At 40.4% G+C, this 19,829-nt stretch overlaps 1 protein-coding gene across 2 annotated transcripts in view; it reads left to right on the plus strand.

Moving 5' to 3' along the window:
- The window catches only part of cd276 (CD276 molecule), a 66,468-nt gene that overhangs the window by 20,727 nt on the left and 25,912 nt on the right, over window positions 1–19,829 (plus strand). The gene's annotated exons all lie outside the window — the stretch shown is intronic.

A 19,829-nucleotide genomic window follows, 5' to 3' on the forward strand; every position in this document is an offset into this window, starting at 1 on the left:
AGTGCTACTACTGATACGGTAGCAGCACTCCATTTTTTTGCACTCCATTAGCTCACTTGCTTCAAGCTGTAACTCATCAACAACCAATTTATCACAATTAACATTATTCTCAGTGATCGATTAAGCAATTTGCATATCATACAATCTTGAACGTTATTTCTGAAACATATAGTTGTGAACTCAACTAAACTATACGAATTGGTGGAAACGTCTACTGCCACCTTAGTTTTGTGGATCTTCTTTGCTCAAAGTCATCATATTTTGGCCTTGTATTCCCAGAATGTGTCATTAAAGATCTTTTTTTTTTTTTTTTTTTTTTTTTTTTTTTAATGAGTTGCTTAATCAAAGCTATTATTTTGTGGTTGTTTACCCAATCAAATCTATTATTTTGTGGTTGTTTACCTCTTTTTCTAAGTGCCCCATTTCTTGATAAGATAATATAACCAATGTAAAATTAATTTAATACACTCCTCATTTTAGATGAGGTAATCTTCATTTGGCAAAAATGGAAGCTTATCCTGCTTAGGAGGCTGTCGCCCCATCACTGGGTTGCCATGGCAATTGAGGCAAGTGGCAGAAGTTTGTATTCAGTGTCAAGTTTGACGAGTGTCTTCTCCAAGGGCAAGTGAGAGATGATTTGCAGCAATGACATTTTATTTATTTATTTTTGCTACTGAGGAAGGAAACTGATTTGATTGTCATTTTTTTAAATTGTTTTGAACTTCTGATTTGACAGATTCTATGAAATATGTACAGTTGTTTTTTAATAGTACATCTCCTGCCCCAAATCCCCCTCACCGTGCAATTGTCCTTTGTCAAGTGTAAAAGGAGAACTGCACAAGGTAGGCCAAGGCCGGGTCTCTAATGGAAGCACAACTGTGTGAAATAGCTCATAAATTATAGCAGAGGTGGACCGGACCTTCTCTTTGGGCTTGAGCTGGTGCTGAAACTCAGGTGCAGGTGAAGTGGAGGTCCAGGCAGCGGGTCACCATGTGTTGCTCCACTGGGCTGAGAAATGAATGCGCTCTCTGGAAACAGGATGGCCAAGTGGCAAGAATGGGCTAAAAGGTGGTGGCCTTCAACACACTTTGGATGGCCTCTGTCAAACAGTACAGGTGGAGTCCTGTCATGTTGTACTCAGGCCATGGGAAGGTATAAACACACGTTGGGTGTGAACAATAATTGTTAAAACATCAGCAGCTCCCATTGCCCTTTTACTCAACTGATGCATTTTTCCACACTGTTTTGACGCTTGTTTGAAATTGAAATGAATAGAAACAGTTTATATCAAAACCACTTTACAGTTGATGTTGGCGGTCATACATTTTGTTTGACTATTCCTGTATTTGAAGTCCTAAATGATCTACAGTTTGTTGTAATATCTGAAGGGATGACACTTCACCCTTCTATTAATATTCTATTATTATTAATATATATTAGTATGTGGCCTATAAGAAGTAGGCCACGCGTGTGAGTGGATATATATATATATATATAAATCTAAAAAATAAAATAAAGTCATAATGAGTTTCAAAGAAGCTGCCCAAGAGCAGAACTAAAAGGAAAAAAAAAAGACTTTGCAAGCGTAGTCACAGTAAAACATGAGATTTAGTGTTGGACAGTAAAACAAGCAAACCCAGAAACACACAAGAAAAGACCCTTAATTCAAACAGTGGTAATTTTCAGCAAATGGATGCAGTTAAGGGGGGGAGAAAAAAAGCAAGAAGAGTAATTTCTTGGTGTACACACCAGCACAGCTTGACGATGGTTGCTCGTAAACATGTAGGAGATATACAGTATTTTGCACGGGGGCTCGTTTGAAAGGAAAATGTATGTGTTTACAACAGCTGCTGTGTGCTTAGCAGCCACTGTAATTAATTTTGACCCCGTGCAACTCTTCTGCCGCTGTAGCCGAGTGGAGTGCGCTGAGCTGGAGTTGACACAGTGCTTGTTATGTACACATGCACACATCACACCCGCTCATTGCACACTCCACAGTTGTTGCGACTATTGGCTTGTACCATCAGGGGTCGCCACAGTTGGTCCCCTGCATAATTTGTTTGGCACATTTTTACACCTGATTCTCATCCTCTGAAAACGCCACCGTTTTTTTTTTTTTTTTTTTTCCAGGTTTAGAAGCGGCAGTGGCTGGGGATTGGCGCACTGGCCAGGAATCAAACTCCGTGCCATATGCATGGATGCTTAAATTTGTGGTTGGACCATGAGAATGAAAATACAAATTAAGGAAGAAATACATAAGAAAGGGGAGGCAGATGGTAGGGTAAAAACCCAGCCAGTCTCTACAGTGTGAATGCTTCAATTTCTTTCTTTTGCAGGTGATCAACTTGACATTTTTTTAATTTACGGTGGAAGTTGGGGTGACTCAATCAGTTGAGTTTCTGGCATGTTGGAAATTTAGAAGGCGCTTGAAGTAGATTCAACGGCATAATACTACATTACCCAGATTCCAAGCTTATTTCATTGTGTCTAATGAGCGTTTTGATTTGAATAGAATTTTTATTTCAAACAAGCATAAAAAGCAAACAATAATTAAACTAATGAAAATCAAAATTGCGAAGCCAAAACTTGTAAACAGAAAAGGAAAGAAAAGGGGAAAAAAAGCAATTGAAGCAAAAATCTTAACATCATATTAAGCAACAAAAGATATAAAGTAAGACAATCATCAATCAGTCTTTGGTCACAAGTTAGACATGTATGTTCCAAAAGGAGTAGGAAGAAGTACAAACTTTTATATTTCCACCGCTTTATCTCCATTTCAACATCAAAATATTTTTTACAATATTTTGAGTCCACAGAAGTTGTAAATGTTGTTGTCTGCTTGATTAGTTGTGAAAGTCGACAACAGTTTGAAACACACACTACCGGCAGGAATAATATTGATCTGTGTGAACATTTGGTCCGTAATATGGTAATACTTCAATCGTTTGCTTTGAGTTTCTGTCGCGGGCGATTAACTCATTCAGTTCTAAAATCTTTAGCAGCTTTAGCTGTACCAAGCATCTCAGAGATGTTATCTTTCTAAACCCCCATTCTTCCTCTGGAGTATTTGGTTGTGCTGGGATATTATGGATTTTGTAGCGCGGATCCATTGTGGGGGAGACCCAAAGGAATGGCGGGTATTAATGAAGAGGAGAGTGTTGGAAAAGAATCATGTTCAAGTCCTCAAATGAGGTGCTGTCTTCCTGCTGGGGTTTTTTATCTCACTCTCAACATCCTCCAGTCCAGTCTGACCACTTTCGTCTCCATAAGAAAAAAAAAAAAAAAAAGATGTTTGGGGGTTTCATAGCTCAAGATTTTCTTCTCTTATCATTTACTACTGATCCCCGCTGTGAAGGCAGAGGTTTGGCCGTGTATCCAATCATCCAGGCTGGTGTGATTGCTGCAGCAACTTTTGTTGATGGCTTGATTTCAAGACCAGGCACTGAAGTACCACCTCCCCCAGCAACAATTCCTATCCCCCCTCCCAATGAAGCTGGGCATAATTTCCCCAGCATGACTACGCTTATTGCAGCGTTTAGTGGCCAAGTGCAGCAAGAAAGCAAGAGCGGAGATGAGGCAGCGAGAGGCAGACAAGGTGAAAAGTGGATGACGGAAAACACGATGATGGTGTCCAAGGAGTTTGCTGAGCTGGCCCTGACACTGACAGGAAATTGACTTGTTGATGGGCAAGGGAGATAACCAAAGGATTTGTGAGAAGACATCTTGCCAGATCCAACTTTTTGGCCGGCTGATTTCATGGCAGTGCAACAATAGAGAATACTTCTTGTAAGGGCTATATTATTTTATATATGTATTTTTTTTTCATTTACAGTTGATATAAACTATGGGTGTTGTCATATCTAGTCCTGTTTAAACAAACTCGTCAACTTATATAGCTTCCACACTGTCAGCCATTTAATCTTGTTCGTTTTCCCCCTCAGTGCAATTAATTAATTTGTGTTATGTGAACATAGGAATTGAACTTGGACCAAATTGAGGGTTTGATGGTGTGGTTTGGCCACCTTTAACACCTGCACGCACAGTAAACATATTAGACGCCTGCACTGATGTATCTATACAGTCCAGATTGCCTGGCTGTATTGTTGTAGTTGAAGTTGTGCAGAAGGAAAATGGAGGGCACGGTTTAGAATTTAACCTGAAGCCCATTGAGAGCATGACAGCCGAGTTGAATGTGCGTTTAACTCTGGTGTGCGAGTCCATCACAGGCATGACAGTTTCTCGAAATTACGCCTCCCCCTCCTTTTTTTTTTCTTTTTAAGATTGACCATACCATTCTATCTGCCTGCCCGCCTCTCTTTGAAAACTAACTAACCGGAGCAGCAAGTGAAAAGAATAGACGGTGGGCGGGACTTTGTGTTGCAGTAACCTGCACAACACTATCAGCAACAAAGCCAGGCAACATTAGCTTCTGTTACACAGAGAACTGAGACATAACAGTCATATGCAGCATTTGTCTTGTTCCTTTATCGAGAATCTAGCAGTGCTGGATATTGCAGATATTGCAGCAACTTCCACACAGTGACACACTTCAATCAAATAATTAGATGATTTCAGAACTAACGTCGAACGAACATGGTGACTGTGATCACGAGGTAGCATCCAAGGATCACATGAGTAGATGGGACATTGCAATTTCCTTGGAATGGTGTTGAAGTGTTGAACTGTTTTTGGTCATATGAATGTAAAGATTTGCAGATATTTACAGAAATAGTGGTGTATATTCATATTTATTTGTGTCCAACCTTGGTGGCGGTTAGCCTCAGAATGTTGAGGTCAGGCGATGCATTCCGGTGTTGACTTTGTATGTTCTCTCTGGGCTTCAATGTTTGTTTGTTTGTTTTCTACATGTACTCGGGTATCCTCCCACATTGTAAAAACAAGCCAGTTTCAATGAAGACTCTAAATTATCTGTAAGTCATATTTTGAATGGTTGTTTGTGTGTGGCCTGCAACTGACTGGCGACCAGCCCAAGGTGTAGTTTGCCTTTCTCCCCAAATACGATGGATTAGGCTCCTGCTGCCGGATGGGTGTGTGAAAGTGTGAATGTGAGTGTTAATGGTCATATGTCTACAGTACACTGTATGTGCCAAAGTACTCTGGGAGAGGCTCACCCGCGACCCTAGTGACGATAAGCACTACAGAAAACGGATGGATGGACTTGGTCTGGACCCGTTCTGTGTCGGTACCATTTATACAGAACAAAAGAAAAACACTGAGAATCATCTTTTAAAGGTAGGGTGAAAGGGTCTATCGATATGAGACAGCTTCTTCCACTTCAGTGGAACACAATTTAGAAGAAATGAAAGATGTGTGATTAATTTGAAATTAATAACAGTTATACGCTATAATAAAAGTTTATGCCATATACTAAAAGTTTAGTGTATGTCATCAAGCTGCGGTTCAAAAATCTTCCATGCTTATTCTCGAGTCACATGGCCCCTGCTACTTGCCTTTTACGTGATTATGAAAGTATTGTGCATTAGCTGTAGAGTAGACTGTCAGTATTCGTGGGGCATGGGGACCAAGCCCTACTACGAAATGTGAATTTCTGTAAAATGTTCCCCAAACATTTTAATGACATTTTAAACGCTTACAAACATTTTCAAACTTTGTTTTACACGGTAAGATTAGGTCAACAGCTTACAGCTGTATGCAGATACAAAATGTACAGTACCTGTGCAGCAAACCCCAGGAGTTACTGTACATTGATGGCACAGACACGCCCTAGCCTCTCATGATCAACTACCGGCCTGTGTGATGGGGAAGTCCGCTGGTTTGTAGGCCGCCGACTTCCAACGATTAAGCAGTTAGCGCTAGAATGGAGAGTGCTTCCATGGTTACTGACCTGAAAATGATGGAACCACACTGTGACAACTTCAACGGTCGTAGATGTGTTTAGCGATGTTGGCCTTACAAATTCCACTGGTATTGATGCTGTGTTTAGGACTAGTTTGATGAAACTGCTGAAAGCCAAACAGCCGCAGCAGACTTTCCTCTCTTGTTGACTCACATACAAATCTACACAGCTGCTGTTAGACTTGTGATTGGATTTGGAAGTTTGGTTGAGCGACAACTGTTTTATTTTTTTTCAATGTAACCGTTTGTTGTCTCAATTAAAGATGCACTAAAATACAATAAATGTCATAAACACAGGCATGTTTTTTTTTTCAAAAATAATGGATATCTTTAAAAAAAAAAAAAAAGATTGTCATGTGCTGAAGGTTGGATCCCAAAGCGCAGACACAAATAAGGTTTTAACTATTTATTCACATCGAGAGGCATAGATCAAACTTGACTAGACGAGAAACAAAGAGAGCTGCACAGAGAGACAGTTGTAACAGAAGTAATAATCCGACAAAGACACACTTCTCAGGAGGCTTATATAGACAAGGAATCGATCTGATTGGTTGTGGCTTGACATGTGGGTAACAGGACTGACATGAAATTATCTGATTGGCTGTTGGCCAGGTAAAGGGATTAAAGATTCCTGACATCACATAGCCCTTGACATCACATAACATCACATAGCCTAAAACCAGTTGAAACTAGATACTAGTTACATCAGTTCAAAACAGACACTTTGTTACATCAGTACACAACAGACACTTGAACTCACGGTCATGAACGCAAACTTAACCCTGGCGTGACCCCAGACATTAAAAAGATTTGCAAATGCTGAACCACAAATGTGCAATAATCAACTGCACTATGAGAATGAACATTGGTCTAATTAGAATGATGCAGCTATCAACTGCTGCTGAAATTTCAGTAATTGCAACCCTTTTGAAGGTATAAAGTAACATTTATTTCCAACCTATCATTATTTTTCTCTCCGTAATCTTTTCAATCATGTTAATCATAAATAATGCCATGCTTGTTTGCTGCAGCCTTAACCAAAGAACATTCTGGTGCTTTGTTTTCCAGTGTTGTTTTAGACTAATCTAAATGTGATTAGCAGAGCCTGCAGTGGAGCTGAAAAAATAGCAGTATTAACAAATGTGTTTTCAGTAGAGCTGCAGCAAACTTTCTCAATGTAACATTGAATTAATCAGTGTAAGGTGCACAAACATGCTCTCCCTCTCTTCCACCCAAAGTGTGTTTTATCTTATCAGAGAGCCAGCCGGGGAAAACGACAACACAGACGTATGAGGTAATGTAGGCAATCTAGAGTAAACACAGGTAGGCGGCAGCGGCGCCATCAGGATTATTAACTCAGGCGGCTGTCACTGTTTTTGACTGTTGACTTTCAATGTCCTCCTGGAAGCTTTCAGTATAGGAAATTGCATCTTTGTATTTGCGGCCCAGGAAATGTTATTTGTCATGCCTCCAGTCTTACACGTCGACTCGGAGGGATTGTTGGGCCGGATTTAGCTGTGGCCACTTTCTGATCGGCACACGGCTGTTCTTCAATGCTACAATCACTCAGATAAAATGAGCTCCTTTCTTTTGTGCAGGGGATTAGTGTCCCTTTCTTATTGGGCCCTTGGTGTCATCTCCATTTTTTACTGTTCAAGGCTATTGAGCAGATATGATTTGATGACATATAGTCTCTGTTTCTGATCAGTGGTTTGGCCCATTTCCACTTCATCAGTCAGAGGAATAAGGCTCACCCATTTACTTCTCTATAGTATAGAGAGCTGGATTTTTGGTCAAAGAGTGTAATTGAGTGAGCCCTGCGATTGGCTAATAACGAGTCCAGATTGTACTCTGCCTCTGACTGGGAAAGGGCCATTTGGCTGAAAGGTGGAGTACATCTTTGGTTGCCGATCAATTGCAGTGTAATTTGTAAAAGTCACCAAGAAAGTTTGCTGTGTGAACCATTACGACACCAGTATGGACCTGCATGTCCATAAGTGTGTGTGGTTTCTTTATCTACTAGCATATCTTCAGGATCACTTTTTCAAAACTATGTAAAACACTATCACAACCAATATGATCACATCCCTTTGCCACCTTCTCACAAACAGCACTTCTTCTTTTTGTGTCCACAGTTTGGTGATCTCTGTCCTCCCTCACTCGCCTTTTCAGTACGCTGTATTTATGGCTGCCATAAACGCACAAAAGTCCTCTTTTGTTATTGATTGGGCGCATTTTATATTTGGACGCACAGGACTGACTATCACGGGGTCCAGCCGAGACCCCGCAGTGGACGTTTTATGCGGCTCCCCTGCTAAATCCTGTAAGAGGGATTGCTTTCAGTAGGTCTGGCGTCCGTCTCTGCACGATACGAAATCATTTTAGTCTCGGGCCTTTCAGCCAAAAGCGAATGCCCGGGCACACCTTCAAAGTTTGCTGATTTAATTATCCAGTCCGTTTATTTGATGTTTAAACTCTCCACCTGATAACACTGTGAATTATTATGCCGCAAAGGACGTCCGCAGTTTGCCTCCCTAAATGGCTCTGTTTTTGCAGTCTCAATTAGCGACTGGCTACATTCAAAGCGCATTGTCTGGCAACGTGAGGTTTTTCCAATTAATGGGGAAAAAAGATTGAGTTTATTTTTGGGATAGGTGCCTCTTTTCTCCCGCTAACTCAGGAGACCAGTGATTGATGACCGAGTGCAGAATTGAAGTAAAGAGTGGCCCAACAGTCCCACAGGATTAGAATTTGACTCCATACTCCCTGCACACCCACTGCCTGACCTAAACCATACAGTCTGGTCCCCTGCAGAACATTGGCAACTTGAAAAGCCAGTTTCAAAAGGCACATTAATGGTTATGATTAAGTCAAAATGCCGCCGTGTGCCTAATGATACTCGTTGAAATGGACGGCAGCTCGCCATGACTCACATCTATCTCAGGCGGCATTAATATTCCCCCGCTGGTTTGGACTCAGCCGGCCTCGGTCGGCTTTTTTTTCCCCTATGATAACAAACACGAGGAAACCTACTAGCTCTGCTTCCCTTATTAATATTGTCAACTGTGTTTAATTTCATCACTTGCCATCATTGGGTGCGTCGCTGAAGTAAAATGTGGCTACGTCGACAGCTGAGACAGCTCGGTGACCCGCACTGAAAGAGTCCGTCATATCTATAATATGTCTGTCCAGGCTTTTACCACTGACATTCACTCCTACTCATTCCGACTGATGTGTTGGTAATTTGTTTTCCTCGTGTAGCTGTAAGAGGGCAATCTAAACAGTCAATTCAACAATATATAGTATCCCATAGTACACTGTAGACTTCACGATAGTACCAACATGTGATGTTTTCCGAATATTGAGTAGTGTGTATTAAATTAGTTTGCATACAAATGACTGAACTGTCATGCTATGTGCAGGATTTGGCAACTCGCTTGTATGACTGGCTGACTCTTGGTCACTGGTTTTGCTGCGATTTTAACTGATGGTGAATGTATTTGCAACGTTGCAAATGTACAATAAAAGTCGATGACAAAGGCAGACAAGTTTTCACAATAAACAAAACAAAAGAAGTTTCCAGATTTTAAGCAAAAGCGAGATCCAGCTGGCTGGCAGCCGCTGCGGCACTAAGCCATACTAGTACAGTGTATATTCTGAACCAACGGATGGAGGCCAATGGCGATCCCAATTTGGCAGAATAAAATTCAGATAAATGGCTGAATATGTAATGAAAAAAGTAACTCATGCTTTGGTCCCTTAACGCTTCCAGCAATAAAGATATGAATTGCAGGCAAACATTTGACTGTTTATACTTTGTTCTTTTGTCTACCTTTACAACAAATTTTTTTTTTTTCCTCTTGTGCAGGCACATTATTTCAGTTTTTATTTTATTTTTTTTACTTCACCCTTCAATTTTAGTTTTATAATTGAGTTGCACGGGTTATAGATAACATTATTGCTGGAAAAAGTTTTGAAATTATTCATCTTGGTCATTTTTATTTTTTTTTTAATATCACAAAACCTGGCATTTGAACGGGGTATGTCGACTGTTTTTGTTTGTCCACTGTACAGTATATTGGAATTGAAGTGTGCAGTCGGGGTCTATTTATACATTGTCCATGTTGACTGACTCACGAGGCCGGGTGACATTAATGCCCTTGGATTTCAATTTGTCACCACTTCTCATTGCCACTTTACACAATGTAATGGCATTGCTGGGGTGCGATGATGAAACTGGTAATAGGTTTAGAAAATGCAGTACTACTGTATATGTGCTGCCCCAGCAATGTGATGACTAGGACTGTCATATGAATGCCTGTTTGGCCAGAACGACGACGTGATTCTGACATTACGCCGTCTTTGCTCCCCAGATATTTCATATCTGTGATCTCCGGATCACACAAAGGCGCTGGGCAATGTGTTCAATCATTGGCAAAAGTTCAGGGGATTTTATTAAATATGCAGGCATGGTGAGAACATGAAAACTCTACACACACAATCTTGATTCAAACTGAGAACTTCTCAACTGTGAGACAGACAGGCTAAACACCACCACAGTTGGAACAACCTTTTCATTTTAAATCAAACTAAGGACAACAGTGAAACCCAACCAGGAAACATGTGAGCCAACAAGATTGGACAGAAGCCGAGGGAGTAAATTGACTGAACCAGCGAGGAAATGAGACACAGGTGGTGGAACATGAGTGTTGCTGGGCAACTGATTGGCAGACGCAGGATGAAGAGGGTGGAGTTTCCAAGGCCATTTCTAAACACAGTGGCATTTCAAAAGATGAACCTCAACTAGTCACTGATGGTATAGTGCTAGAGTCGCCTGACTTCAGCGCAGGCAATGTGGGTTCATTCCAGATGCAGTGAATGTGTATGGTAAGTAGTTGTCTGCCTCCGTATGTATTGCAAACAGTCCAGGTTGTAGTCCGGCTTTCACACAAAATCAACTGGCATAGGCACCAGCTTGCCTGAATAGGTTAAGTGTTGTAGAAAATTACTGGATCGTACTTTGATTCATGATCCTTGAACCATACATAGCCAGTCATAAGTTGTTTCCGACAAGAGTTTTACACCACTTCCGACAAAATTGTGATGAACACGGTTGTTGTCCATGCATTATTGAACATAATCTGGATATTAAGTTTCACTTTGCATCACTACCTTGTCTTGCTGCCATTCTGTGGTCCTGCTACCGTTGGTGTAAATGTATTAAGGCAAGCAGCAATAGGGCTCGCCCAAGAAAGCAAAATGAATCCCCGAGTATTTTTTCAAAACTGCGGCTCTAAATGTGTCCCGGTTGATTGATTCGATTTTTCCTAACGACCTTTGTGCCACTAAATAAATTTACCGATAGTCTCGACACATCTGACCAATGAAATTACCAAACACATCACATTGGACCAATGAAACTGTCAGAGTCTATGCTCATACTGAATCTTCATATGACTAATTTGTGGAGTTCAGTAGGAGGCTTGGATGACGAAATCTTTTACCCGAGATTTGTGTTGAAGGAAATGGGCCAGCAGGTTTGCTTCAAACGCAAGAACTTGTCCTCTTTCGGGGTGAACCTGTTGGCCTCGTTTATTCAACACAGCTCTCGGTGAACACTCCCTCGTAACCCCTGTCGTGACTCCCATCAATGCATCACTGTGCGTCCATTCACTTTAACACTTAGAAGAGCAACTTTTGCTGAAGTTTGCCAATGTTGGAGCGGTGTCGAAAAATCCACTATTACATCTGCTTGATGAAGAGGACAGCTCAAGCTTATCTGCGAATTTGCCTCATGATGTGATACTGAGAGCAACAATGAAAAAGAGACTGAGAAATTGTGTAACAAAGGAGTTCTGGGTGTGTTGCTTTCCGACACTGAAGAAGACGGCTTTGGTGCGTTTAGTGCACAGGAGGAGGAAGATGAAGATAACGATCAATGACTTTTCTGGGAGGCTACTGGCATTAAAAAAAAAAAAAAAAAAAAGTGTTTAAGGTCATTGAAAGTTGAAAGTGTTTGACCTCCTTCTTTGCAAATATCCCATGTTATAACTCGGACGCAATGCGGTTGGTTAATAAAGCAAAGCTAAATTTTGCTGTCACAGTTCTTAATAGTAATTACAGTAAATTAGTCTTCTCATTATTACACCTATTTTGGATATTTTTTTCTATAATTCTGTGACATTATTCTCAGAATATATTTTTTGTGAGTTTCAATGGAGCCAGGTGACTTGTCGTGTACACTTCAGTGATGAATTTGTTTTTTTGTCAAAGGAAGAAACACTACGAAGGTTGCATAGTAAAATAGGAGGATTACTGTAGTAATCCTTTATACAGTATTGTCATAAAAAGTTCCATTCATCCTACAACAAAGCCTCCAGCATGTTCTTTACAGTGGCCGCTTGTCATTTTGCTCACGTTTTAAGGAAAGAACAAACGGCTTTAAAAAGAATCACTGCGCTTTGTTAGTGTGCCAAAATGTTGTTCTAAAAGGAAGAGAAACACATTTTATTTCCTTCAAGGCTTCAATTTCATTGCTGTGCATTAAATGTGACTCTTTAGTATGCACTATTAGCAATATCCTTGTCACACAACATGAACATATTCCTTTCTTTTTTGCCACTTTTAATAAACAAATGCACCCAAGTTGCAATTTGGCTACAGTATGACCCACTCAGTGAGACATTTACTGACATCCAGGGTTCAGTCTGTCTGAGATCTCCTACTGTAAAACCGCTGGAGGGAGGCAAAGAATATTTAAGTAATAAGTCATGAGAAGTTGTACTTCACTGATATTTTGGACAAGCTCGGGGGCATGACTCAAGTGAAGGGACTGCTGGCGAGCACAGTCTTTTGTAAAATGACAGCAACAATAAAAAGCAGAAATCCAGATGTGTGATCCGAAGTGTTATATTAATACGACCTCATCCATTAATCATTGTGTTAATATCTATCTCCATGGTGGTTTTGGTGTTATGAGTTATTTTACATGAGCTTTTACTGTTAAATAATTCCCTTAGGTTGCATGTTAATGATTAAACTCTATGGATGTCTACCAGAAGGGATTATTATTATTATTATTATTATTATTATTATTATTCCAAATTAGATCTGATAATGGAGCATTTCAGACCTCCACACAAGCCACAAATTTATCCTTTAATAATGGCCAATTATACAGTTACATCATGGGTGCAATTTTCTTTGTAAAACAAATTGATTAACCTTTTAGAATATATAATATTTTTTTTATGAATTTCACCCAAGAATTGTAATTTACCAAGGGCTAACTCCAAAAAAAAAAAAAAAAAAGTTGCTATTATATTATTGAATGTCACTTGAAATCAATCCAAGACAAGTAATGACAAAGGATGTTGATCCCTTTTTGCTCTCTTGTTATTTCAGCAGCTTACTGAGGCCTATACATCGTTCTCGCCCCCTGGTGGTTGGCTGTCTACTGGAGGAGAAAATACCTGATTAGATATACTACAGAGCCTGCATTTTAAATGCAAATAACGCTGACCATCAGTTTAATTTAATCATAGCTTGTCAAAACTGCGCTCACATTTAAAATTTGATTAATCGTGCAACCCTAGGGGCACACATACTGAAATGACAAACACAAATAAGGATCTGCGTAAATATTGATTATCTGCCCCAACAGTTTTCAGATCAGATTGGGACAAATTACTAATAACAAATCCTACACTACAGGATAATTGCTCAGGTAATCTATTAGAGACATCCAATAATACGGCCCTTACTGACTTTGGTCGCTCAATTTTGGGCCAAAAGAGTATCAGAGTATATGCAATATACTTTGTACATACTGTATGTACAGTATATATGAAGAAAGCCCAGGGCAAAAAAAAAACTATCCAGAGATATGCTTTTAAAAATGTCATCACATATTCACCAAGCTCTCCTGCAATATGTGAAGCATACTAACAGCCCGCAGTCTTTTGAAGACGTCCACCCAGCCCTTTCATGTTTGCTTGATCACTTGCATTGCATTGTAAAGTAGTTTTCCTTTTTCTTTGAAGAACTGCTTTGTTCCTTGGTTAACATTTAGATTTCAGTGTGTGGATTCCATGATTGCATTTCTAATTCAAATCGGGTGCTGCATGTGGACATAGCGACCAATGCAAAGTTTTCCTTTGGAAAAGGTCACATATAGCTTTACTCTTATAGTTTCACGGCAAAGACAAAACTCAAACATGAAAGATGATTCCAGAAGCTGGCGATATCACCGGATGGGTTCTCGACTAAAATAAACACTTCATGTGGGCTGGTTCAACGGGTGTCATGTTAACGTTAATTTCCTGTGTGATATTCCTCATTCGCTTCGCTCCACAGTGATGCAACACAGGAGCTCTTTTAGCAATAGGTGTGTGCCGCAGGGCGTCTGCAAGAAGATTGACGCGGCCGTTTGTTTTCTGCTGCAGAGACTGCTTGCGGTGAGCACAATGCACATCTAACATGTTAAGTGTGCTTCGGCATTAGCGTATAAGTTGCAGTTTGTAAGTAGTTGCTTTAGGTTTACCGTATTTTTCAAGATAGTGTTCAAGCTGATATTTGCATTTAAAATAAATTTGAAATCCTGGCTGGATGGGTTACATGCCCAAACAACATGACTAAAGAAGGCAAAAATAAACCGAACATAAAATGACTAAGAACTAGCAGTCAATTTGACAAAGTGGTGTGGGGTCTCGAAGAGGCAAGGAACAGACTGATCGGACAAAGCGTACGGATTGATGAGACCAAATGATGATGACAACATCCTTCAAAAGACACTTGTTGTGCAGAGGATGCAAGTTGGGCCTTATAACGAATGGCTGTGATGTTAGAGGAGGTAGAAAAGAGAAATCTCTTTGACTTTTGAGAGTCCTTCAGTCCTTGGTGCGCCAGTAAACAGTCTGTGTACTGTTTGTAGTTAAGTGTCAGAGAGGTTCATTAAAATAGACTTGTGCCAGTGCAATAGTTGGAAGCAGAAGCCTCTGTATTTTTTTTCTTCATGTTGAATCATGTTTAGAATTCAGGATCAATGCGTCCTTGTCTGACTACACTCAGCTGCTCAGTCTTTTCCACCACACTGATGGTCTGTTTGGCTACTGATAGCTGTCACTAGTAATCTTCTCCTACACATCCTTGGCCTCTCTCAGGGGAAGGGAGCGCCTGTTTTAAAGCTAATTAAAAATTTAGACAACGCAACATTGTCAACTGATTAAGGTGCTCTTGCTCCCGATTTCTGCCCGCATTGCCAAGATGGCCGAGTGAAGAAACAAAGAAGCCAAGACGACGGAATGAAAAACAAAGATTGAAGAAAATCAATTGTCCACGCGCCTCCGACATCTTAATGCCACAATCAGTAAGGAAGGATGTGTGAAAGTGATGGAGTGTCTGTCAGTTGTTGGACATTGCCGGAGCTCTTAATTGAGTGAGTGGAGAGTGGCTGGCTGGGATGTATTGCTCATGTTAGTCGAGAGCATAAATGGACTGTGTTGTTGGATCACACAAAAGGATACTTGTTACTACATCTCCTAGTGTTGTAATTTAACCCAATGCTGCAGTTATTTTTTTCTATTTTTTGTTTTTGTTTTTTGTTTTACTTCTTCCGACAAAAGTTTATGTCCAGTGTTAAACAGAGGAAAACACATATCAACATGTGAGCATCGTCTCACCCTTGCGATCAGTCAGCAAAGACCTGATTACCCCGAGTGATTATCCTGTTTGGACAAAAGTGACAAATTCTGTGATTGTGACATGAAATGGAACAATAGCCAATTAGGAAGCGACCTGAAGTTTGCACTGTTGCCGGGCACAAATCTAGAAACAATAGGCTTTGTATAACTTGCCTCATAAGTCATTTACCTCAATCAAAGCTTCAGTCACTGTTGATCAAGAGGGTCTGGTTGGAAAGGTTGTTTTCAGTAGACATTTACAGTGTATTTCTGGTGTATCTTCGAAACAAAGTGAGACAACTTAATTGGCACAATTCTGTGAATAAAGTGCAAGTGTAAAGAGAGAACAGCTAAGCTACAGGTTCATTGAAATTAATTATTTGAAGTTATTCAGACATTATGCCCGAGGCAATTTGAGAGTGAATTTTCTCATCTTCATAGGTGAATGTAATCCCATGCCCAGTAGACTGGTTAATTGACTGAAAATACCGCTTGGAGCAGGGTTGTCCTGTTAGTAAGGCAAAGTCTATACCGCAAGTGGAGCGCGGTGAGAATGTGTAATAGCTAAGAAGGAGACTGCATAAACAATAGCCTGGAGGTAGAGGTTGGACAGTATAACAAGGATAAACTTTACACGGTAAGAACGCCCCCTCTGTGGACGTGACTACACCGTTTTTTGTAAAAATAGATTGTAAATGTCATGTCAAAAGTGCAGCTCCAGTATGAGCTCACCGCATGTGAACCAGTGAGCATACGCTTTCCCCTTTGCGCTAAAACAAATGCAACATTTGCATGCACGAAAAATGCCAGGGAAGAAAATGCAGTTGGACAGCTGAACAGCGACAGGACCAAAAACCGTGAGCAAATATGTCACGCGCTATGAAGAAGAAGTGAGTGTTTCGCAACTCTGACACAAGTAGTGCTTGCACTCAAGTATGAATTAAAAGGCGGACTGTTTCTCCGTCCTAATAATAGCACGAGACAGCAAGTGGAGGGAAAAACGTGCATTTATTTGGCCAGTTCAAACTCCAAAGTTGAGCACAACACGTTCCTGGACACTCTTTCATAAGCTTGCCTGCAAGCTGGATTCTCACGATATTTGTGAGTTCACAAGCCCCTGAGAATCCATCTTGTACTGAGCCCACTGATTTTCACCAATCACAATGCAACAGTGTGCTTGGGGGCAGGATATACGGCTGGGATGAAAACAAGACGCCCATAATAATTCATAAATTATTTGAAATCTGCACTCTGAACTGTGACGCAGACGTGCTACTCATTATTTCACCGTACTGCAATCTTATAAATATGATCTTATCAAACATATTTTAATTGGCTTTCTCCACACAATGCAGAAAAACTTGTAAAACCTCATTACTTAAAAAATGGTCAGAAGTGGACTCACAATCGGATAGCATCAATATTGAAAACTACACCATCATCACTCTACCAACTTTGTCTCCGTGTGTGTTAATGAGAGCCTGAGCCTGCAGGGTTTGACCATTGGTTGAATGAAATTATTCACCTGTGGATCATTAATGTGAGACTCCGGGGGAGATGACCTTACCACACCACCTCATAATTAATAATCCATTGCGTTGTCAGAATGAAACCATAATTCTGCAAATTGTGGCCTGGGGTGTTCATTTACTCAACTGCTGAAGGGGCGTCATTACAATTACATGTTACAATTTATGTCATTTGAAATGGTAAATGAAAAGGACTATTATAGAGAAATACCAACGCAGACTGGTTGGAACTATGGTAGTGTTCGTGTTTACATTTGTCGTAGAACATAATACTTTGTGGGTTTTGAAAGATCAGTAAAAATGCTCTAAAACGGATGGAAGGTGGTTACACAGCTTACCCATTTGAGGGAGACTGTTTGGGTGAAATGGACGATGGACCCAGCGATTAAATGAGCAGGGCACTGTTATTAAGGAAGTACAGTAGTTTACAAGCTGAGAATGCACGAAAACCACAATTGCCTTTGTGTCGTTCATTCGTCATTATTCTCGCTAGTAATGTTCATCACAAGCTTGTTTTTAAAATGACAGTCATTCTTATTTCTCATGTGTCGGTCCCTTTTCCTCACTCCTTTACACAGCTCACCACTGCCCGTCTCAACGCCAGCAGATGGCTTTTAAAGACCCCCCTGCTGAGGAAAAAAAATGGAGCGCCTTTAGAAACTTTATTCTTGCTAATGCACAGCCATTACTCCAGTTTTAATGTGGGCGTCTGCTCGTCGCGCGCACATTTTATTTTTGCCACAAGCCCAGGGTCGTTGAGGGAAGGGCAATAATGTCAGACAAATTGCATTAGTAATTGGGCGCTAGGTTGTTCCTTGCAATGAGCGCACCACTTCTCAGCATGCCAATAAGATGGCCAGCTAGCATCTCGCTAAAAAGGGAATGTGGAAAACAGTTCCCATCCATCTCAGTTTGCCAAGTTTTTCCCTCTACAAGTCACCTTGTAGTCTTTCACTCTCCAAAGAGCATCGGTGTGCCTTGAATAATTGGAAAAACAGCCACGGTGCACTTACAAGCGTTCTATACGTCGGTTTAATGGAAAGGGCTTTTCTGGGTTTGATGAACAGTTTTAAGGTTAATACCACACTACAACTGAGAATCAGTCAACATCATTTGCTCTTATATTCATACCTGTGTTTTTCTTTCAGGCCACCGTCCATCACAAAAGGTCTTGGCTTTTATTTTTTTGTATTGTTCTGCCTCTATTTTTTACACAAGACTTTGATGAAGAAGCTTAAATCACTGTGTTGGCAAGCCACTACTTGAGGTGGTACACATAAATCACAAAGCCAGCTTTAGGTCATTGTGATTTAAGCGTTAGCTCTTGTGTCCCACTGAGTTTTTTATGTGTCGTGCACTTTACTGTTTCATTGTGTTCTCAATGTGTTGTTTTAATGAATGAATGTATGCCTTCATCTCAGCTATTAAGTGTTTGAAGTAAAATTTTAACATGGTTAATTGCAATGCAAGTATAAAATGTTTAACGTCCTGTCACTAAACTTGACACAATTATTTTCTTGGGAGCAAAAACAGGAAGTAGAAAGCTAGCAAACTAAAACTAGCCACAGCGCTATAGCTTGGGTCAAGACCCTTGCCCACAACGATCCCTATATTTCGAGCAGAATAAAGCTAAAGTGTTCAGCATGACATCCAAGGCAAACCCCTAATTGACTTTTTCTTATCCCTCCGATTGACTTCAGCCAGGCTTTAGGCTCTTCTTTTAGCCGTAAGGCATCACTCTGTCAAGGGACATTATTCCCCTTTGGTCACAGCTTTAAGAGGCAAGGTTTCTTCCAGGCAGGTAACGCTGAATTGACACTCAGTAGGAAAACAGCTTTGATCCCCATCGTCATCGTGTGGCACATCCAAGATGACAGGCAAGGGCGTCTTTGGACCACTTTATTCCACTAAAGGTGGAAGAGAAAACACTCGGGTTACTAAAAAATGCCAGGAAATTGTGGCGCTCACATTTACTGGTGCCAGAACAACACCTGAACTGGCCCCTTGTGAGTCCCCGCTAGTGTCTTCCAGAGAATAAGGAGGGCTTATGTCTCACAGGCGATGTTCGAGGCTCCATAAGGAAGTAGCATTTTATCATACTGTTGCCTGGCCCTGTTAAACATCTATTTTTAACATAGCTGTCTGCTGTGGCCTTTTAAAATACAAAACACCCAAAGGCAATGCAGCACCTGTAATCCAGCTGACAAAATAAGATAAACTGCTGTTGTGTTCACCACCGTAACACACAAACACCATTACATGTAGATGTTCACATCCAACGAGTTTTTCATGACCTCACATGGTTTACTGTATGTAGTGTTTGATCATTAAACCCCCCCCCCAACACATCAAACTATTAAAAAATAATAATAAAACGCCAAAAAGCTTAGACAGTATTTTTTTTCCAATCCAAATCAAATGGAACAAGTGTCAAAAGCAGATGTAAGATCATAAGATCTTTGTCTGATGCAATTAGACAGTCATTAGTAATATCCAACGATACTGCTGTGATTGTTGTCAACGCTCCCAATTAACTACAGTTGGGTGTCACCTTAGACAGCCACTTTCTGGATGAACTAAAGTAAAAAGGAATGTTTAAAAATAGATTATCTGTGTCACGAATCCAAAAGAATCATTTTAATTGCAGTGAATTTAAACGTACCCTCTTGATAAATCTCTACTCACCTCTACTAACTATAGAAGGCATTATTCCCTGGAGGCTTATGAACAAGAACTTCAGCAA

This window comes from Festucalex cinctus, chromosome 4, assembly GCF_051991245.1.
Source record: "Festucalex cinctus isolate MCC-2025b chromosome 4, RoL_Fcin_1.0, whole genome shotgun sequence".
In the NCBI taxonomy this organism is placed as follows: domain Eukaryota; kingdom Metazoa; phylum Chordata; class Actinopteri; order Syngnathiformes; family Syngnathidae; genus Festucalex; species Festucalex cinctus.